Source organism: Chiloscyllium plagiosum, chromosome 19 (assembly GCF_004010195.1).
Source record: "Chiloscyllium plagiosum isolate BGI_BamShark_2017 chromosome 19, ASM401019v2, whole genome shotgun sequence".
Lineage (NCBI taxonomy): Eukaryota > Metazoa > Chordata > Chondrichthyes > Orectolobiformes > Hemiscylliidae > Chiloscyllium > Chiloscyllium plagiosum.
Genome location: NC_057728.1, coordinates 16545998 through 16569545, shown reverse-complemented (window position 1 = coordinate 16569545; position 23548 = coordinate 16545998). Strand labels below are relative to the sequence as shown.

Genomic DNA, 23548 nt, shown 5'->3' with positions numbered 1-23548 from the left:
TCATCCCCTCCCCCACTCACCTATTGTACTCTGCTACTTTCTCCCCACCCCCACCCTCCTCTTGCTTATCTCTCCACGGTTAAGGCTCTCTGCCTTTATTCCTGATAAATGGCTTTTGCCCGAAACGTCAATTTTACTGCTCCTCGGATGCTGCCTGAACTGCTGTGCTCTTCCAGCACCACTAATCCAGAATATGACTTTATAATGTGTGGTTGGGGACCACCTAACAGCTAGTTGTCTCAGATGTTTACAGTTTCCTTTAGATAGTGTATAGAAGATTCTTCCAGGCACCTGAGAGAAGACAGTCTAGTTTCCCACTGGATTTGCAATAAGGATGTTTTCAGAAATAGGAGAACTCAGCTGGGAAGCACTTTTCCCTCACTCGCCTGATCAACTGATCTATACAACATCCAAAACTGAAAATGAAAGTTGACTGTTATAAACCCAGGTGGGTGGTCGCCAGTAAATCAAGGAGTTACCACATATTTATGTTGAATCATTTTACCGCTTTCATTGATTTTACGTCAGTTTGATTACACTAATATGCAGTTCTATGAACATTTTTGAACATTGAAGTTGTTTTCATAGTCTTTGAGGAATGGGAGCCAGGGAAATAGGATCTGAATTGGTCTAGTTCCTAAACTGTGAGCTCCTCTTCTGGAATAAATTAATGAAACCATCGCCGTCTGTTAGATACTCCTTATCAGTTACACTGTCAGCTGGTTTTTGCCTGAAACCACAATGCTTTTAAGGTAAACTTGCCTTTCTATAAACAAATTCCCTCAAGTGCTCGGAGCTAACTCATTTCCTAGTTCTAAAAATTAAAAATAGTTGAGGAGTTGAACTTTCATCCTTTTTGAGAAAAATAAGGACATTTTGGCTGGGGGGAGGCGCTGAAAAAGCTTGCTTTCTATAACTGCAATAATTAAGTGGATGTGAAGTGCTTTTATCCATCCTTGGTCATAGTAAGCATTCTACCTAGACTTGCAAGATCTAAGATCCCAATTAATGCTTTGGTACCAAGCCAGGGTGTGCCGCAGCTCTTAAAAATGCACTTTGACCCTTTTCAGTGTTTCTGCTCTTCATAGATATAGGATTTCTTGGATGGGGGTGTAGGGATGGTTTCATTTAGAAACTGGCTAGGTGACCCTCAAACTTAATGCTTCAGTACCTCCCAATTTGTGAACTTCCCACTCTAGCTTTGGCTTCACTGTCGTCAAGGTTAGAGGTGTTCCGCTCCTGGCAACTTTATCTCTATACTTGTTACTGAACTATTGCAGATCAAGAAGTAAAATTGCTTTTTTGAGAATAAATAGATATACCAAAAACAAAATGATACTTCTCCTGTAGCACACTTCCATAGCACTGTGGCATAACTTCCCAGCTAGAGTTCAATGAAATAAATTGAGCTTCCAAAATGTTTTTGACTTGAAAACTGTAATATTTAAGCCATTCTTTCACTTATTAGTTGCTTTCCAACCTAAATCCGATCTGGCAAATTTGTATGATTGCATTAAAATCCTTGTGAAGAAATCCTATAGATCTCTCTTACATCTCCACCAAGATTCAGAGAGAGGGCATCCACTGTTTAATTTCCCATTTGTCAGTTCTGATATTAGATACTCAGATGCCACACTGAGTACTGAGGGGGAATTTGCAGCATATTTGGGTTACTTTCTCAGAACAGTGTATACAAGGATGTAGAAATTATGCTGCAGTTCTATCTAATCCTGGTTAGACACAACTTGGAGTACTATGAGAAGACCTAGGCACTGCATCTTAGGAAAGATATATGCCCCTTGGAGGGAATACCATGTTGGTTTAAGAGAATGATCCCTGGACTTCAGGGATTACGTTCTGACAGTGTTACAAATTAGGTCTGTTTTCTGTAGAAGGCTAAAGAGGGGGGGGTGGATTTGATTGAAGTCTGTAAGTTGTTAATAGGAAAAGGCAGTTGATTAAAGATATATTATGTTGAAACTTTATTGCTGGAAGAGCACAGCAGGTCAGGCAGCATCCAGGGAACAGGAGATTCGACGTTTCGGGCACATGTTAATAGGAAAAGGCAGTTGATTAAAGATATATTATTCCCATTGGTTCGGGATTCTAAAGCTAAGGGCCAAAGTTTAAGAATTAGGGCATGATCATTCAGGAGAGATGCAAGCAAGTGCTCCTACACTCCAGGGGTGGTAGGTATTTGGAACTCTGTTCCACAAACGAAATGGATGATGGATCGGTGGTTTAAAATTTATCTATTTCCGATTTCAAGTTTTATTAAGTAAAGATATTGAGGGATATGGGCCAAAGGCAGGTATATAGAGGGAGATACAACACAGATCAACTTTGATCTGAATGAATGGCAGATAAGCTCGAGGGGCTGAATGATCTACTAATACCCCGGTGTTCAGGAACTTGCTTGGGACCATGTTATATTTCATCCTTATACTTTGTAATAAGACCAGAGTAATTAAGGAATTCGTAGTGAATATTTCTGCTGATAAGTCTAATTTTTACATGATAGAATTTCTCTCAGTTTGCAACATAGTGGGCTTTGTAACCAGTACTTAAAGGAGATTGTGGGGTTATGAAGGCAGTTGGTAGCCAACCTGTGTCATTTTCCCATCAGGATCTTGTATACCACAATAAATCATGTCTTATACAAACTTATTTCTATAGTTTGCTGATGATACCATCGTTGTAGGCCAGATATCTAACAATGAGTCAGAATCCATGAAGGAGATTGTGTGCTTGGTGTCATGGTACAGTCATAACAATCTCTCAATGTAAGCAAAACAAAAGAACTGATCATTGACCTCAGTAAGAAAGGGGGAAGACCTCTCTACACCAACGGAGTTGAGGTGGAGAGGGGGGAAGTGTCAAGTGTCTAGGAGTGACAATAACCAGCAATCTGTCCTTGACCTCCCATGTAGATCTGAAGATGCCTCTACTTAGGAGGTTTAGGAAATTTGGCATGTCCATAAGGACCCTCAGCAAATTTTACAGATGTACCATAGGAAGCATCCTATCCGGATACTTAATGGCCTGGTACGGCAACTGTTCTGCCCATGAGTATAAGAAACTACAGAAGGTTATGTGTGCGATCAATCTCCTATCCATGGACTCCATTTACATTGCTTTGTTGTTGTGGAAAAGCTGCCACCATCATCCAAGACCCTTCCCACCCTGTAATACTCTCTTCCAACCACTTTCATCAGGTAGAAGATACAGAAGCTTGAACACATGTGCCAACAGGTTTCTTGCCGTTATTAGACTGCTGAATGGACCCCTCTAATTTCAAACTTAATGTCGATCGTGCTTTGGGGCTCTCCTGTGCAGCTGTAACCCTGCATGCTTTGCTCCATCTAAGCACCTTTTCTCCGTTTGCTGTGATCTGCCAGTTATGCTGGCAAAACAAACTTTTCACTATAATCAGGTACATGTTGTTATACCCAACAATAAATCAAATTAAATTGGGCTTGTACCCAGAGTTTAAGTTCAATGTGCTCAAGCTTTCGAGATGAGCCTTCAGCCTAAGAATGAGTTCAGCAACCTTTTTCTGAACTGCTTGTATTGTTATAATGTTTCAGTTCGGGAGTCCAAAACTCTATACAGTTTTGATGTGGTCTTGCTAAGTTCTGTAAAACTGCAGCCAAACCTCCCACATTCTCCTCCATTCTCCTTTTCCATAAATGCTAGTTTCCATCTACTCATTTACCATCACTTGCTATATCTGGAAATTAACATTTGTCATTTTTGTGTTTAGATCATCCAGTTCTGTAGATCACTAAGTTCTGAGTGTTTACATATTTAGATAGCAGACTGTTTTTCTACGTCTATGTTCTCTTTGCAATATACCTTTCCACCTATCTTTGTATCATCAACAAATTTCGCTACCATGTGTTCATGTAAATAGTTAAGGCCTCAGCAGTGATTGCTGTGGCATTTCATTACCTGAAAGAGATCCATTTCTCTCTACTGTGTTGCTGTTGGTAATCAATCTTTTCTGCATGCTAATGTTACCAATTGCATGATAACTCTTGTTCACTAACTTTTGGTGTCACATTTTTTCATTGCCTTTTGGCAAGCCAAGTAGACATCTACAGGTTCCTTTAAACTGTTGTGCTTGTTACTCCTTCACTGTAATGCATTAGTCAGAAGAATATTTTCCCTGCTTAATTCCTTTGATTTTCCAAGCATCTTGCTATAACTCTCTTAGAATGCAAACAGTGTGGACCTGTCAGATATTTGGATCTAAACATTTTCCCAGGACCTTCTCCCAGGTGACTGAGATTGTGTTTTGAATTCTTCCAGGGAATGTGTATAAGCAGGGAAAGAGTTAAGTTCTGAGTTTTGTGAAACAAGAGGTTCAGCTGAGCATGACTCAGATCAGGGAAGAATTTACAATTAACAATGGGTGCTGGAGGCAAGAGTAATGGGTTAACAAGGTGTAAAAGCAGTCATTATGTAGAACCATTGAACAATATCAGAAGCATTCAGTATGTTAGGTCAGTTTAATAAGGTGAAAAGTATTCATTATGTGAAGCCAGTTAAGGTTAACAGCCGAAGCCTTATGAAGGACTTTTGCCTGAAACATTGATTTTACTGCTCCTCAGATGTTGCTTGAACTGCTGTGCTTTTCCAGCACCACTCTAATCTAAACGAAGGCCTAATCTCGACTATTGATGCTCTGATTGTAGCAGTCACCAATCAATATGTATGTTGCCTTATCTGGATGCTCCTCCCTGTAAAATGACTCTATAATTCACTAAGAAACTGCTGTTTCAGAGAAGACAGCACTCATGTTTTTGTGCACATGGGCGGTCGTTCTCTCACTCTCTCCCCAGGGCCCAGAATAAAGATGGAGGGGGAAACTGGTTGACACTCCCTCCATTTCACCTCTTGAATTTCAAGTATTTTTGTGATGTTTTCTCATTATTTTAGTGAAGACCTACAAAACAAACAAATAATTGATGTCACATCATTTCCTTGTTTGCCACTGTGCTTTCCCAGATAAATGCAGCAACCGTTAATAAAATGTCTTTCAGAAGACTTTATTATTAGTACCAGTAAGATGTCTAGAGAATCATGCAATCAGTCAGAGCAAACGTGGCCTTTGGCAAGGGAGCTAGTGTTTGTCAAAGTTATTCTTCTTTGAGGATGTACATATAGGGTGGTAAAATGAGTCAGTAGATAGAGGATGTTTGGATTCGAGAAGGCATTCGAGCACGTGCAATATTAAAAAAAAACTACTGCATATGCAAAGAGCACATTATATAGGAAGTGATGTATTGGTGTGAGGGGAGAATTGGCTAACTAAGAACAGTTAAGGTAAATGAGTCATGCGAGCAGTAACATGTTAAGATGAAAATGTTGCTTAAAGTACCCATTTAGATTATTAAATTTCCATTGCTTAGCTGTTTAACATTATGGTAGTTCAGTGGTTAGCATTCTGCCCCACAGCATTGGGACCCTGGGTCCGATTCCACCCTCTGGTCTGACTGTAGAGAGTTTGCGTGTTATCCCTCTATCTGCACAGGTTCCCTTGTTGGGTGCTCCGGTTTCCTCCCACAGTTCAAAGATGCTCAGGTTAGGTGCATTGGCCACGCTAATTTGCCCATTGTGTCCAGGGAAGTGCAGGCTAGGTAGGTCAGGCATGGGAAATGCAGGGATGGGGTGAGTCTAGGTGGCATGCTCTTTGGAGGATTGGTGTGGGACTCGATGGGCCAAGTGGCCTGTTTCCACCTGTAAGGATTTGATGATTAACACGTGTTTAGTAAAAAAAAATGAATTGCTGATAAGTTATTTCAGTTCTTTAGATTACACTTCATGATGAAAAAGAGCCAATGAGTAGAACTATGGGAACAACTGCCACAGCATCTTGAGTAGTATCCTTGATTAGCAATGCCTTTCCAAAAGGAAGTCACCATTCCGCACACTGTTCTTAATCCGTTTTAACTGTGATATGTTCTTGGTAAGACCAATACTTAACAATTTAACGGTTTACTATTTTAATCCCCAACTAACTCGTGGAGTGTAGTGTAGATTACATTGAGGGCGTTACCATTTAACATTGATATTCATGACTTGGATGGAGGGACTGACTGTAGTCAGATTTTGCTGAAAGTGTGAAGATGATTTGGTAAAACCAGTAATGAAGAGGATAAAAAGTTTGCGAAGGAATAAGTGAGTGGAGAAAAAATAGCCATTAAAGTGGGAACTGAGACTCAATTGGAAGAACAGCAAAGCAGAATATTAGTTAAATGCTGTGGTATAGAGGGACCTGAGTATTCTTGTAAATAAAATTGGAAAACATTAGTGTGCAGGTACTGCAGGAAATTAAGAAAGGACTGAAGATTGACCTTGCTTGCAAAGTTTGGGTTTTGCACGGAGTTATTGATGAGACCACACTGAATCCTGTGCACAGTTTTGGTCACTTTACTTCAAGTAGGACATCTGAACTGCTTCCGATGCAGGTAACACTCAGTAAGCTGATTCCTGAGAAGGATGGATTGTATTATGAGGGAAGGACCCATACTCACTGGAATCTAGAAGAATGAGGTGTGATCTTTTGAGACATACAACATTGAGGGAGTTTAACAGGATAGATGTTCATGTTGGTCAGAGATAAAGAAAGCAATGTCAATTTATCCCAGATCCAGACAGAAATGGTTAGCACTCTGATGTTTGGAATTGTGCTGAGTGGTGATCTTCTTGTAAATAAATCATGTACAACTTTAATACAGTGTGGCAATGTCTTCAAAACATATCAACACTGAAGAACAGTACAGAACCAAGTGAAATGGCTATGCATTTGCAGAGTGGGCTCGGTTCTACACAATGCTATATCCAGCTTTTCAGTATGTGACTGGATTTGCAAGGCATTTCATATTGCAACATATTTGGGTTTGGGATAGACCGTCTGTACGTCCGCTTTCAGTTCTATACAAGACAAACCATTGTTAAAATTGTTCACTGTGGAATCTTCCAGAAGTGAGCTTTCGTAGGAAATGGAAATTAATTCGCTGCAAAAGATGGCCTGAATGTGGATTAAGAATTGCCCATTGACCTGAAAGGACAAAAGGATGCACTGCAGACTAAATGTCATTTATCCATTCTGTGACACCATCCAAAAGAGACTTTGTGATTTGGGTGGGTCATACTGAAACAAAGTTGGTGATTGTGTGATAGTACTGCTCCTTTAACAAGGTTATATTGTCCTTGGCATTTTTCCTGGTGAGGTTCTAAAAGACACTCTGAAAAGTCTGGGTTAGGAAGGTTTTGGGGCCAAATTTTTGATTTTTAGCTAATAGATACTGCCTTAGGAAAAAGGCCTTCCAAGTTTTTAATAAAAGAAAAATACTTGCACAATGTAAGTGGAGTAGCTGGTTCTCCCAGCTCAGCTTTTCTCTGGTTCGGTTTGGTTTTTAACAGTAGTCTTCTGAAGGAACAGTGGTTTACAACAGAAATTGTATCTCTTGTTAGGAAGAAGGAGGAGGCTTATGAAGCAAGATGGTTCAGATGAGGCGGTGGAGAGTTACAGATCAACTAGGAAGGATTTAAAGAGAGAGTTAAGAAGAGCAAAGAGAGGACACGAGCAGTCTTTAGCAAATAGAATAAAGGAGAACCCAAAAGCTTTGTCTAGGTATGTGAGGAATAAAAGGATGACTAGGGTAGGAATAGGGCTAGTCAAAGACAGAAGTGGGAAGTTGAGTGTGGACCCTGTGGAGATTGGAGAGATGCTAAACGAATATTTCAGGAAAAGGAAAATATTGTTGAGGAGAAGAATGAGGTAGGAGATATTAGACTAGAAAGGATCGAGGTTAGTTACGAACAGGTGTTATCAATTCTAGGAGTGAAAGTAAACAGGTCCCCTGGGCCGGATGGGATTTATCAGAGGATTCTCTGGGAAGCTAGGGAGGAGATAGCAGAGCCTTTGGCTTTGATATTTGAGTTGTCATTGTCGACAGGTTTGGTACCAGAGGACTGGAGGATTGCAAATGTTGTGCCCTTGTTCAAAAAGGGCAGTAGAGATGACCCAGGTAATTATAGACCAGTGAGCCTTGCTTCTGTTGTAGGAAAGGTTTTGGAAAGGATTATAAGGGATAAGATTTATAATCATCTAGCAAGCAACAATTTGATTTCAGATAGTCAACATGGTTTCATCAAGGGCAGGTAATGTCTCTCAGTGACCAAGCATGTAGATGAGGGAAGGGCAGTTGACGTGGTATACATGGACTTTAGTAAAGCCTTTGATAAGGTTCCATGTGGTAGGCTGTTGGAGAAAATGCAAAGGCATGGAATTGAGGGTGATTTAGCAGTTTGGATTAGACACTGCTTGCTGAAAGAAGGCAGCGAGTGGTGGTTGATGGAAAATATTCAGCCCGAGTCTGGTTACTAGTGGTGTGCACTGTTTGGGACCACTGCTGACATAGACACAGGCATAAGCGGATGGATTAGTAAATTTGCAGACGACACTAAAGTCAGTGGAGTAGTGGACAGTGTGGAAGAATGTTACAGGTTGCAGGGGGACTTGGATAAGCTGCAGACTTGGGCTGAGAGGTGACAAATGGAGTTCAATGCAGCTAAATGTGAGGTGATTCACTTTGGGAAGAATAACAGGAAGGCAGAGCACTGGATCGATGGAAAGATTCTTGATAGTGTGGATGTGCAGAGGGATCTTGGAGCCCATGTACACAGATCCCTGAAAGTTGCCACCCAGATGGGATAGTGCTGTTAAGAAGGCATACAGTGTGTTAGGTTTCATTGGGAGAGGGATTGAGTTCTGGAGCCACAATATCATGCTGCAACTATACAAAACGCTGGTGTAGGCACTCTTGGAATATTGTGTTCAGTTCTGGTCCCCATATTTCAGGATGGATGTGGAAGCATTGGAAAAGGTGCAGAGGAGATTTACCAGGATGTTGCCTGGTCTGGACGGAAGGTCTTATGAGGAAAGGCTGAGAGACTTGAACCTGTTCCCATTGGCAAGAAGAGGGGATTGGATAGAGACATACAAGATGATCAGAGGATTAGATTAGATTAGATTACTTTACAGTGTGGAAACAGGCCCTTCGGCCCAACAAGTCCACACCGACCCGCCGAAGCGTAACCCACCCATACCCCTACATTTACCCCTTACCTAACACTACGGGCAATTTAGCATGGCCAATTCACCTGACCTGCACATCTTTGGACTGTGGGAGGAAACCGGAGCACCCGGAGGAAACCCACGCAGACACGGGGAGAACGTGCAAACTCCACACAGTCAGTCGCCTGAGGCGGGAATTGAACCCGGATCTCTGGCGCTGCGAGGCAGCAGTGCTAACCACTGTGCCAGGCTAGACAGTGAAAGTCTTTTTCCTTGGATGATGTCGTCAGTGTGTACAAGGGGGCATAACTACAAATTGAGGGGTGATCGATTTAAGACAGATGTCAGGCAGGTTCTTTACACAGAGTGGTAAGGGCGTGGAATGTCCTACCTGCTAATGTAGTCAATCAACTCAGCCACATTAGGGAGATTTAAATAATCCTTAGATACGCACATGGATGGTTTTGGCGTAGTGTAGGGGGATGAGCTGAGAATAGTTCACAGGTCGGCGCAACATCGAGGGCCAAAGGGGCTGTTCTGTACTGTGTTGTTCTATGTTTGACCAACTGCATCCTTCCTGGAATATCCATGTTAAACTTGCCTAAAACAATAAGCAAAACTAGGATCTGGGTTACTTCCTTGAAATGTTTTAAGGGGGTCTGGCCTGACCCATAACAATTGTATCATCCCACATTTCAGGGCAAATGTCTTCACACAATCCTGTCAATGTTTTGAGCATAAGCTCTTCATCAGGAATGTGGTCCTGCTCCTCTGATGCTGCCTGACTGGCTGTGCTTCTCCAGCACCGCACTTTTTGACTCTGATCTCCAGCATCTGCAGTCCTCCCTTTCTCCCTGCTGAAATTAGAAAAGAACTGCTTTGAAAGCCTGTAATCTGAAACTCAATGTAAACATAGTTTACAGCGCTACTGGTGCAAGTGTAGTTTGTCTGTGAGCAGAAGGGAGTGTACAAATGGAAATTCAACTGGCTGCCGATTTGGCCAGTGGCTTGTGACTTTTGACTGACTAAGGCCTTCTGTCTGCCAGCAATTATACAATTAGTATCTCAACAGCTTGATGCTGCAAACAAATGAAAGCCTCCAGAGAATGAACACCAAGAAGTAGCGTTCTGACCAGCGCGAGAATCATCTCAGCAGCCCTGTGAATAGTAACCACTGACCTGCCTCCCCAGTCTTTTTCTCCATCCATAACACCCATATTTCCTTTCCTATATGTGTGTGTTTTGTAAGAGGACTGTCGGAGTTAATCAGTAGTTATATACTGATGATTCATAATTGTTTACCTATAGTTAAGAGTCTGTTTACTTACAATTAAATGATAACTTGTTAGGAAATAAACCTGATCTCCTCTGTTTTTTCAACAGGAGTCCATAAGACCGAAGCTGGAGAACTCTATATATTTTAAAATCTTCAACTTTTGTGATGACTTCAGAGGTGTCACACCTCAATGTGCTAACACATTATCTGTTCAGAGAAGGCATGGCATATTCATAACTTTGAACATGGAGTGTGTTCCCATAAGTCTTTTCATTTAAAGTAGACACTGAGCTGTTGAGATGGCTGCCACATGGTCAGATGACCTTTGCAACTTCAACGCAGTTAAAGTTTCCAGAAAATTTTGAATTGAATTACACTGGGTGGCCTTCACCTTGAATGGATATACCCAGCAACGTGCCCCCCCCCCCAACCCCCACCTTGTGGGTGATTAGTTTGAAGTCCAGATCATTCTGCTTATGTAGTCCCCATTTCTGTCATGAGACCAAAGCTGGCTGAAGATGATGGCTTTTGATCTGAACACTTCAAGACACTGCTGAAGGTTGCAGTACAAGAGCAACAAGGTAGTCTTTTGCCTATGTATAACCTATTCATTTTCGAAGTATGTTTAACATCCTCCCTGTCACATTCCACAAGCTTACAAGTTCATCTATAAAGAATTTTAACCTCCTGGTAGAAAAGCCTCAGGTGCCTAATTTCATGACCTAGTGAGCATTCAGTTCTATAGAGAATTCCCTCAATCCTGATGCCTGACTTCAGTTATCTGGACTCCACAAAATTGCAAGTTGATGACTGGCGAATTCATTCCTGAGAGATCGAATCTGACAGACTCGGTTTGTTTTCAGGGAAATAGAATTTTTTTTGTCTATGTTGTAACTTTAAAACTTTGCCTCAGAAGGAGTTGGAGGTGTCGTCTTTGCATGTTTTTGAGACACTGGGAGTAGATTCTTGTTAGCCAAGGTAGCCAATGTGAAACTTGGAACACAATTTTATTATATAGTTAAGCAGTCTTGTGTATCTTAGAGTCATAGAGCTGTACAGCATAGAAACAGACCCTTCGTTCCAACTCTTCTATGCCAACCAGATAATCCAAATTAATTTAGTCCCATTTGCCAGCACTTGTCCCATATCCCTCCAAACCCTTCCTACTAGACTTATCCACATGCCTTTTAAATGTTGTATTTGTACCAGCCTCCACCACTTCCACTGGCAGTGCATTCCATACACTCACCACCCTCTATGTGAAAAAGTTGCCCCTTGGTTCTCTTTTAAATCTTTCCCCTCTCACATGAAACCTATGCCCTCTAGTTATGGACTCCGCTACCCCAGGGAAAAGACCTTGTGTACTTAAAATCATGAGAGGCATGAATTGGTTATTAACCTCTATAAGGTCGCCTCTCAGCCTCCAACACTCCAGGAGCGATAGCCCCAGCCTATTTAACCTCTCCCTCTAGCTCAAACACACGCTATCTAATGCTTTCATATTTTAGTAGTGTAGTGTCCATTTACTCTTTTTCTCTCTTTGAATAGTCTAAAATTATGCTTTCAACTTACCGTTTGTGCTTTTTGTTTTATCTGAGCACTTTCCTACTATTCTTGCTGCCTTTGTTCATGTGAATATTGTGCACCTTGCTGTCAGCAAATCTCTAATTGGGCCTCTGGTCTCCATAGTAACCAAGTCAGTTGAGCTTATGTTGATACAGGATTTGAAGTAGATCACGTACGTCTCTGTGTTGCAGCTTAAAGAGGCAGAAGAAAAACAATCCTTCACTAAGAGGAAGTGGTGGTGGCTGGTACAATTACAGCATTGAAAAGCATCTGGATGGGTATATGAATAGGAACGGTTTGGAGGGATATGGGCTGGGTGCTGGCAAATGGGACTAGATTAGGTTGTGGGATATCTGGTCGGTGTGGACAAGTTTGACCGAAGGGTCTGTTTCTGTACTGTACAACTCTGACTCTAAAGCCTTCAAATCATGAAAATCCTTGAGCAGATTCACATACAGTTCAGCTGCAGAGATGCATAGTGTCTTATAATCACCGAGGGAGTTGGAGTATTTGCATGCATGTTCTGTAGCTCTGGATAGCGATGACAGAGGCTCAAATGAACATTCCAGCATATGGCTGATGAGGCATCTGAGTCAAACTATTGTTGTGATGTGGAAGGTTTTGCTTGACCTATTTTGTTGAGGTTTGAGCACTCCTTCCTTGGCCATCAGATCTTGGAAGTTGGGATCACTTTTGCAAGACCTGAACCCAGAAGTGTTAATCCTTTTATTTTAACTCCTGACTCTGATATCTACCGACCTATCTTGCCCGTTCTTTCCAGTGTTGCTGGTCCCAACATGGATCACGGTGACTGGATCCCATCCATCTACAAGATCAAATCAGTTTGTGATGTTTTCTCACTTGGCATCAAATAGACACTGTGGTGGGGGAGGGGTGCCAGCTGCTGACACTGGTGGGGGAGGGGGTGCCAGCTGCCAGCACGGTGTGGTGAGAGGGGGAGGGGTGCCAGCCACAGACACGCTGTGATGGGAAAGGGGGAGGCTGGATGCCAGCTGCCAACACTGTGTGGTGAGAGGGGGAGGGGGTGCCAGCTGCCGCCTCGCTGGAGGGGGAGGGGGCCACTAGCTGCTGCTGTGCTGCGGGAGGAAGGGGAGGAGTGCCAGCTGCTGACATGCTGCGGGGGGTACTCGGACTGCTAACACACAGGGGAAAGCAGCTTATGAACTGAGAATAACCTGAGTCCAGGTACTGGCCTGAGCTAGTCAGAACCAGTTGGCACCACCTAAGTTTTGCAAGCAGTAAGAAAGATGAGGTAATGCAAAAACCTTAGGATGAGGGGCGATGAGGTAATGCAACCTAAGCCTGTGGACCAGAGCTGTTAGGTAAAGGCATGCTATGGCGGATGGGCCTGAGCCAGTGGGAAGGAGATTGCACGACACGAGAGGAAAGAGAGGACCCCTGGGGTGTGCAGCCAGCGAAACTCCGGGGACTAACCATCACAGAAGCAGAGCCTCCGTCAAGGACATGATGATGACATGGATAGAGTGTGCAGCACCTGGTCAGCATCAGCCCTTGTGAGCAGCAGTTATCCTGGTTGGGTATTAGTTTTTATATACTGAAATTATTTGGGGGTGGGGAGGGAAGGTGTTAGAGGACCCTACTGGGTGTACAAATAGGTTCTAGCTTAGTTTGTGGTAAAGTATATAAATCTCTAGCTGTGATGGTGGAGGTTGATACAATTACAGCATTGAAAAGGCATCTGGATGGGTATATGATTTGGAAGAGGTTGGAGTGATATAGGCCACATGCTGGCAAATGGGACTACATTAATGGAGAATAGCTGGTCATTGTGAATGAGTTGGACCAAGGGTCTGTTTCCATGCTATAGATCTCTCTGACTAACTTCAGCCATTGCAGGAATTTATCATAGACAAAGTGGTGATTTGTAAACTTTGCACTGTTGTCCTGTGTAGGTGTGGCAATAAAGCTAATTCTCATTCCAGTTGTAACAGTTAGCATGAGTTTCCCTTTTTCCACTTCACCAACTTTTACATAATTTTGTTTCAAGGTTCCATCCTGGCTCTTCAGAGAGTCAGATGTACAGCACAGAAACAGACCCTTCGGTCCATGAAGATCAACCTGTTCCTTGTTTGTACCTATTTCTGCAGGTCAGCGTTCTTGAATCCTATTAGAGTCTCCTTGACACTGTACAGAGCAGTATTGATTGCACTGCCTGTTGTGGTAAACCTGTACACAAGGTATGACCGAAGTCTGGAGCAAACCGTCTGGTCGCAGCCCACTTTTTCTGACAAACCTCGTCAAGGTTTGTCCAACTTGCTTTTCCAGTACAGTGCCTCTGAAATAAAATACTTGATGACACATGCTCACTTCACTGCTGGGTGAAAATCCTGGATGTCTTTTTTTCCAAAGCGCACTAGAGGTATGTCTATGCCAAGTAGACTTATGGTTCAAGAACAAGGCACGCCACCACCTCCTGGACAATTGGAGATTGCCAATAAATGCTGGCTGCAACAGTGTTGCCCACGTCCTGTGAACGAATAGTGAATCCAAACACTTGCATACAGATGTCAAAGTATTAGTGCGCAAAACACATTATTCCATTAGTTTAACTGCTGTCTTTCCCTTGCAGCTTCATCGCCATCCTCTCTGAGCATTTGTGCAACTTCTCCCTCGCTCGCGTTCTAGTATCTACAAATTGGTTAGCTTCGTTGTAAACAGTCGTTGTGCTGTGCAAGTTAAAACAAACCAAAGATCTGTGAATGCTGGAAACCTGAAACGTAAACAAATTGCTGGAGAAACTCAATGGGCCTGGCAGCATCTGTGGAGAGAAATCAGTTAGCATTTTGGGTTCAGTAACCCTCCTCCAGAACTCATTGTGCTTTGAAGTATTAGCATAGCAATTTCCTTTTCATTACAGTGACTGCCTACAAAACCTACTAATTCTGAACTTCCAATCAATCTTTCAGTGTGGCATGTCTATTACCAGGTCTTGAGCATGCTTCTGTAAATTACACTGTAAATTATTTTCCTCTGGAGAATCTGTTTAGTGCTTTTAAATGAGGACATAAATGTCCTTGCATTATATATGCTTCCAGCCCTGCTTGTCTCCAATGTCTTGTGGCTCAGTTGGCAGAACCCATGCATCAGCTGCCCTTGGTTTCCAGGTGGTAGATGTTGTGGGTTTCAGAAATGCAGCTTTGAAGGATCCTTGGTGATATGTTGCCATGCATCTTTGTAGATTGTCACAATAGCCGCAGCGTGTACCAAGAGAATTAATGTTCAAGGTACTGAGTGGAGTGCCAGTATCCCATATGTTGTTGGATGACTTGTACGTTATGAGTCCTATCCTGGAAAGTAAAGTATTCCCTCTCCTGATTTGCATCTTGAGGATGGTGAAAAGGAGGTGTCTTACTCACTGCTGAATTCCTAACCTCTGACCTGCTTTATTCTAGCTGCAATATTTACATGGCCGAAATGCAGTTTCTAGTCTATGGTAATATCCAGGATCTTGGTGAGGTGATTTGTTTATTATTATCACATGTACAGAGATACAGTGAAAAGTATTGTATTGCATGCTTTCCAGTCAAATCATATCTTACATGCATCATGGTAGCTGAATAGGATGTAGGATATAGTGTTACAGCGACAGAGAAGGTATAGTGAAAGATCAATTCTAATATAAGAGAGTGGTTCATAAGTCAGATAACAGCAGAGAGAAAGCTGTTCTTGAACATGTTGGACCATGTTTTCAAACTTTTGTATCTTCTCCTCGACAGAAGAGGGTGGAAGAACTGGGATGGGCGAGGACTTTGTTTATATCGGCTGTTTTACTGAGGCAGTGGGAAGTGTAGACTGAGTCAGTGGATGGAAGTTTGGTTTTTGGGGTAGACTGAACTGTGTTCACAACTCGCTGTAACGTTTTTGTAGTCTTGGGCAGAACAGTTATCATATGACACTGATCTGAATAGGATGTTTTCTGTGGTGCATCTATAAAAATTGGTAAGAGTCATTTGTGGGCATGCTGAATTTTCTTAGCTTTCTGAGGAAGTACAGACATTAGTGTGCTTTCATATATGTAGCCTCGACGTGGATGGACCAGGACAGATTGGTGATAGTTAATCCTGGGAATTTGAAGCTCTCGCCCATCTCCACCTCCGTGCCATTGTCTGCAGGCAGCTGAGTGGAGGATACGTGCTTGTCTGTATCAATGACCTACTCCTTTGTTTTGCCGACATTGAGGGGGAGATGGTTGTCTTTATAGCATGCCGTTAAGTTGTCTATCTCTTTGCTGTATTCTGTCTCATCATTCTTTCATCACTACAGTGGTGTCACAGCCAATTTGTAAATGGAATAAGAGCAGAATTTGGTCCCCAGTTTAGTGTATGTGGAGTATAACAAGGGGCTGCATGGGCACTGGTGTTAAGGATTATTGTGGAGGAGGTGTTATTGCCTGTGCTTGCTGACTGCAGTCAGTGGGTCAGGAAGTTGAGAATCCAGTTGAGACAGGGAAGCAGAGTCCTAGATCTGAGTTTGGGGAGAAGTTTTATTGGAATTATGGTGTTGAAGGCGGAGCTAAAGTAAATAGGAGTTGTTGTCCAGATGTTCCAGGGATAAGTGTAGAGCCAGGGAGATAGTGTCTGCCCTGCGCCCATTACGAAGGTAGGTAAATTGTTGTGGATGAACGCAATCCCGGAGGCTGGAATCGACGTGTGCCATTACTAACCTCCTTGAAGTGAATGTCAGAGTCACTAGGTGGTGGTCATTAAGGCATATTGCCTGTAGTTTCTGAGACACTGGGATGGGAGTGCCATCTTGAACCAGGTGGGAGCCTCCAATTTGAGTAAGGAGTGGTTAAAGATGTCTGCAGGTACTCACAACAGTTGGTCCCCGCAGGTTCTCAGTGCATGACTGGAGTCTCCAGCCAGGCCGGTCACTTTCTGTGGATTCACCCTGAAGAAGGCCAAATGGACATCTGCAGCGATGTCAGTGGGTACAGGTGCACCTGAGGCTGTCAGGCCAGGTGATCATTTCACTGACTATCTGCTGAAAATGGGTATAACCTGCATTGAGCTCACTGGGGAGGGTTGCATTATTGCCAGCGGTTCTTCTACTCTTTTGTAGCCCATTATGTCATGTAAGCCTTGCTGTAGTTGCTGTGTATATATGTGGTTAGTCTGGGGCAGTCTAGTCTGGTACTGTCTCTTGGCATCCCTGATGGCTTTGCAAAGATTGTACCTAGATTTCCTGCATAGGTCATGGTTACTCAACTTGAACGCCTGGACTTTAGTCCGGAGTGGATTTCCCAGTTCATCTGTGGTTTTCACTTGGGGAACACTCAGGTTAACTTTGGCATGCAGTTCTTTACATACATGTACCGATGAAGCCTGTGGCATACTCGTTTAGCTTGGCCACTGTGTTCTTAAATATGGGCGAGCCCACCCACTCCAAGCAGTCAAATAGGAGCTCGTCTGTGACCTCAGACCAGCATTGTATGACTATTCTGTACCCAATTGTCACTCTTCAATTTCTGCTTGTGAGCCAAGAGGAGCACAGCCTTATAGTCTGATTTACCAAAATGTGGGTGGGGAATGGAGCAGCAGGCATCTTTGATTCATCCAGAGACTCACTGTTACCTAGTATGGTGACGAAACATCTGAAAACTAACCTTCCAGCTCAGCGACTAAATCTGCATCCCGTTAGGCATCTTTTGGTTGTTCGAGCCTCTGGCGGGACAGGACAAGTGTTGTTATCTTTTTGGTAACACACTCTTGATGTTGGTCTGGTTGAAGTCACTACAATGAACAAGGCCCCGGCATATTCCATTTCAAGACTGTGTACATTACACGAAGAGCACTCTTCACTTCCCTATGGGGTAGGATCTATCAGACTATAGAGATGGCACTTCACCATTTGGTATTCTAGGTCCGGGGAGCAGCAACTTGCCTGAGCACCAAGAGGTGGTGATTAGGCGGCAGACCCCTTTGCCTTGCCTGAGGACATCGTGCAGTCAGTCTCTCAGATTGAGAAGCCCTCATATTGTATGGCACAGTCAGGTGAAGCAGGGGTGAGCCAAGTCTCTGTAAAATGGAATGCACAACAGTCTCTCAATTCCTTCGTTGGGTGAGTCCAGCCTTAAGTTCAGGTCGTGGCAATGGCAAGATTCTCTTGATGGAGATGGCTATTTGCTGCATATGTACCGTAAATGTTGCTCGCCAATTATCAAGCCTGAGCCTGAATGTTGTCCATACTTTTGTTGCAGATGGGCATGACTGTGACTGTATCTAAGGAGTTGAGTGGTGCTGAACATGACAAACTCATCCATGTGCATTTTCACCTCTCTGCCTTCTGATGGAGCGAAGGTCCTTGAAGCAGCTGAAGATGGTTTGGCTAAAGGCACCAGGACAACCTCTGAATCAGGTTGCTTGGGTTCAAGTTCCCACCTGCTCCAAAGGTGTACAATAATATCTCTGGCTCCTGGTCAAAGAAATAGCTAAAAACTTGTATCTTGAATTCCTTCCCTCATGCCCAGGGACTGAGATGGTTGACCTTGTGAGTGTAACCATCTTCCGTCATACTAGGTATCATTCCAATCAGTGGAGAGTTCTCCCTGATTCCCATTGACTTGTTTTAGGGATCTTTGGAAAACATTGTCACGACCAGTCCCGAAGTGAGGTTTCTTTATTAAGGTTCTGATGCAGTACCCAAAATCTGTAACCTCCTAGATAAAGAGAGGTGAACAAGTTGCCTTTCTTTATTCACCCAATCATCTATAGAGTCATAGAGATGTACAGCATGGAAACAGACCCTTCGGTCCAACCCATCTGTGCTGACCAGATATCTCAACCCAATCTAGTCCCACCTGCCAGCACCCAGCCCATATCCCTCCATACCCTACCTATTCATATACCCGTCCAAATGCAATGAACACAGTGTGACATACTGCTCCTTTAACAAGGTTAGGTTGTGCCTTTTCTTTTGTGTAGAGGTGTTGTAAATGCATAGATTTCGATGTGTCTGGTTTGTATAGGTTTTAGGGCCAGTTTGATGTTTGATAACAGATACTGCCTCAGGAAAAACGTTTTCAAGTTTAAAAAAACTGCTTGTACAATGAAAGGAGAGTGGCCAGTTCTCCCAGCTCAGCTTTACTCTGGTTTGGTTTTGGCAAGTAGTCAGATTATTTGAGGCTGCAGGTCAAAGAAATAGCTCCATGCTGATCCTCTCTCTTTGACATCTCTCTTGTAAGAGCCTGGGTCTGTGATTTTACCTTTCTTGCCAAGGGGGTGTTTATGTAGATGTTGCAAGCATTTGGAACAGTATAATTAAGTTACGAGAGTCAATTTGGTTTTCAAATAGTTATGTTATTCGAAATTCATTTTTCTTTTGTTCATGTTTAAATAAATTCTGTTTTGTTTAAAACTGAGTGGTTGGGCCAGCTGTATCACTCCTGGAATATCCACTTTACACCTGCTGAAAACAATGAGCAAAGTTAGGATCTGGGCTACCTTCTTGAAATGTTTTGAGGAGTCTAGCCTGGTCCGTATCACGTTAATGCAGAAAGTAACCCATTCTGCTGTAGATATTTCTCTCCCTGTCCAAATTAATTTGCTTTAAAAGGAACCAGTTTAATCAGGCTTTTTTAATGCTGAGTTTATTTGCTAAAGAAGAAATTAGCTCAATCTTGAAGACATTGAAGAAGAGCAGGTAACGGAACACTGGCTGTGACAGTGGATGGGACTGGTAGCTACTGATGGTAGTAGTTCAGACGCCAATATCTGAGGTTACGAAACAGTGCATCATGGAGGCCATTGAAGTAATCTGGCTAGTTTTGTTGTTTTATTTATCCCTTCAGTGAGTTTGCTTGTTTTGTATTTTGTTTGAATTTGGGGCTGAGCTCAACAGTTTTGGATTTAAAGCTTAATTGGTTTACCTTGTTTCATTTTTCCTAAATTAGTGTATTTAATAAACAGTCAAGTCATTTGTTTGAGGTACAAACTGATGTCTGGCATTAATATTTTATATAAAATCCTGGACTGGTGTTCAAATGTCTGGTCAGGAGCCATTGGAGTAGTAGTTGGGAGTCTTCAGTGGTTTACTTTTACTGTGTTGTGAATGCATAGGGAGAAAGACTAATTTGGCGTAGCTGTCTGTCTGTCTCCTGGTTTCTGTTGCCAATGCTTGGCTGGCTGGCACTCTGAGTGCGCCTTTATTTCCTTCCTTTTTACCTGTGGTGCAAGGGTGTTGTATTGGCTGTGGACTTCACACTGGGGGTGTCGGGTTGAAGTTTACTTGTCTTTTGTATTACCCTGGGAGGGTGAAACGCAAACACGCCTGCTGGAAATGGCCTTCTGCTGAGGTGGTGTTTATATTGTTAGCCTTTCCTCAGGTTTTTTATTTTCCATGGTTGCTTTCTTTTGCTGCCTGAAATTTCCTGGACTCTGTGCAGGTGTGATGTTGCAGGATTCCTTTCCAGCTACTGAATTTGCACCTTGGCTGTATCGGTCTACCCTTACAGAAAATGCATGTTGACACGAAGTCTGGTATGTCCAGAGATAATGTGAATAATGATTCATGCTGAAGACAGCTGCCCTGATGTAGAGGGTGGTCACTCTCTGTCATTTCCTCCAGAGTTCATTTCCAAGCTTAAACGAAGGTGCAATCAGGTTAGGAGCAGAGTGACCTTAACAGAACTCCACCAGTTGATGGGTAGGTGCCTGTCCTCGGATTTTGCCTGTCCTCGGATGCTGCCTGAACTGCTGTGCTCTTCCAGCACCACTAATCCAGAATCTGGTTTCCAGCATCTGCAGTCATTGTTTTTACCCCTATACTTGTCTATGTTCAGGCCCCTTCTTCCACCCTTTATTGACTTGTGATTTGACCATTTAATTTTTTTTTTAAAAAATGAGCGTGGGTAGTGTGAAAAACTGAGTTCCTTATAGGATATAAAATGTGGTTTAAAAAGTACATGTTTAAACTCTTAACATTGTAAATGGTTAACTATTTAAACATGAACAGGTCACTTACTCAAAATACTGGCACATTCTTTCAGCTCTGCTCATCAAGGGTGAAAAAGAGCAATTGGTTAATCTACAATAACAGTCGCAAAATCTTGGATAATATCCTCAAGCGTTAATCTCGCTTTTACAAAAAGAAATAATCTTTCTGTAGTTTTTTTTTAATAATCTGTTTTAAATAAGGCCAGTGCTTTATCAGTTTACTGTTCACTAATTTGGATCCATAAGGCCCAGCAGAATACCTTGAACATATTTGAATGGGTCATATCTGATTTCACTCAATGCTTGAAGATTGCGAATGAGGGACAGTGTATGTTGCCATGGAGGCAATTAAATTGGATAGTTCTCTCTTCTATCACAATTGAACACGAGTGACTGATTTAATTCTATGTACTGAATTTATATGGGCATTCTTCACTCAGTGTTTACCTGCCTTTGTCGGGAGAGATCTGCCTGAGTTTCAGTTCGGTTTGATTTTTGTTTTTGGTCACCTTTTTGTAAATTGCTTGGCATAGTGCTGTTTTAAACAGGCCTATAAGCCGAAAGAATAGAATTTACACCACAGTGTGTTGCTGTGTCCTTCCTGCAATCCATTGGCTGATCTTAGGAGCTTACAGGACAGTGTTTTGGCAGACTATCAATGGATAGTCCCACTTTTACAGAATTCACTTCCCCACCCATGTCATTGTTTTGTTTCTTGGTTTGAATGTTAGTAACTTTGGATTGGAGAATGGATATGGTGGAAGAGGAAACTGAATTGCTAAACCACATTTCTTTGAGGGTTCAATGTTATTTACAGTGTTTGGTTCCTATGGCATATGCCTGTTTATTTTAAGCTTTTTGTTCTGTTTTTTTTAGCGTCAGACATGTCATTTGCTGAGAAACAGTTGGAATAACTTGAGGAATTATCGCGTTACATCGTGTAAGGCAAGTCATTGCGAATTTATTCATCCCATCTGTAGAGAGAACAGAGCAAACTGGCATGTAAAATTTAACAATGAAAGGAGAGTTACTTATCAGTAATGGACAGGATTGGGGAGGAACACTTTGTTCTGGCTTGTCATCCTAAACTTTTAGTTCTGGAGGCTGGTCCTGATGGAGTGGAATGCAGGTTTCTGGCATTTGGCTCTTGTAGCACTGTGGCCGCAGACTATAACAATGAACTTTGACCAGCTGATTTACAGGCAGACTGGCTGAATTCCAAGGCACAGAGATTTCTCACAGTCACTGACTAAAATGCGGTAACATTATAGCATCAAACTGCATTCTTGGTTAGGCGGGAGGAGAAATGAAAGTTCTCCTTTGTGAAACCAGTCAGGCAACTTCAAATATGGTTCATTTGAGGCAGTTTCGGAGCTGCTTTAAGTTCCATGTCTCAGGCTTCAGTGTAACATTTTGTTTTGAAACATATTATCAAGGCAGGCAGTTTATATCTTGAGATGGTGTGTAAGTTGACTATTGTTTAATATGCAGATCTTGAATGACTTGGTTATGCTTTTTAAACAAAATTTCGCACCTGAAATGGATTTATACATCCGATTCAAGGCATTACCAGAAATCCCTCGGTTGGTCTTAATTCTGAAATTAACCAAATACAAGTACTGCACTGTATTTCTGATTTATTCGAACCAAGTGTACCCTTCAGAAGGCTGTAGGTATAAGATAGCACTACCACTGTCTGATCTGCATGCACAGCTTGTGTATTTTCATATACTGATTTTAATTCAATTTAACATGCAATATCAGAGACACTTGATTTATATATCAAATTGACTTTAACTTTGATTACATGGCATGTTTAGAGAGCTGTTTCATCTGTATACATGTTATATGAATGGACTGCATGATTTAGATTAGATTCCCTACAGTATGGAAACAGGCCCTTCGGCCCAAGAAGTCCTCACTGAAACTGACCCTCCGAAGAGTAACCCACCCAGACCCATTCCCCTGCCCTGCATTTACCCCTGACTAATGCACCTAACACTATGGGCAATTTAGGACTGCCAATTCACCTGACATGATCATATTATTGAACGGCAGAGCAGACTAGAGGGACTGAATGTCTCCTAATGACTACTGCTCCTAAATGACCTGTTCAAATGTATGTTAAACCTGGATGAATTTGTGTTAGAACAATTATCAGTATTGCATTTAGTTACATTTATTTGAAAGTTGTGTTCATGGTCAATTAATTGTTAATTTTTAAAGTTTTGTAATTGTATAATTTTGTAAATAAATGAAAAATTAATTTATTCAACAATAATTACCTGAATTTGGAAGCTACTTGGATAACTAACTATTTATCCTTTTGTGTATTTTTATCATGTACCTTTTTATAAATCCACTTTTCATAGAGTGGGATGCAAGATAGATGGAACTCATTTTGAATTGCCTTCTCAAATGACCCTACAAGTCACTTATTTACATGGAATCCCTAGAAAGGATTTCCACCACCTCCAAACGGACCCCACCACCAGTGATATATTTCCCTCCCCTCCCCTATCAGCGTTCCGAAAAGACCACTCCCTCCGTGACTCCCTCGTCAGGTCCACACCCCCCACCAACCCAACCTCCACTCCCGGCACCTTCCCCTGCAACCGCAAGAAATGCAAAACTTGCACCCAC

General features: G+C 42.3%; 1 protein-coding gene across 8 annotated transcripts in view; it reads left to right on the top strand.

The window, feature by feature from the left end:
- Positions 1 to 23548, top strand: part of LOC122559542 — a 68658-nt gene that overhangs the window by 9472 nt on the left and 35638 nt on the right. For 5 of the 8 annotated variants that reach the window (XM_043709190.1, XM_043709186.1, XM_043709182.1 and 2 more), the window contains exons 2-3: positions 10472 to 10945; positions 21782 to 21845. The exons of 1 other annotated variant lie outside the window; for it this stretch is intronic. The gene's annotated coding sequence lies outside the window, so the exon portion shown is untranslated. The remainder of the gene's footprint in view (positions 1 to 10471; positions 10946 to 21781; positions 21846 to 23548) is intronic. 2 more of the 8 variants (XM_043709184.1, XM_043709183.1) reach the window with 2 other exon arrangements.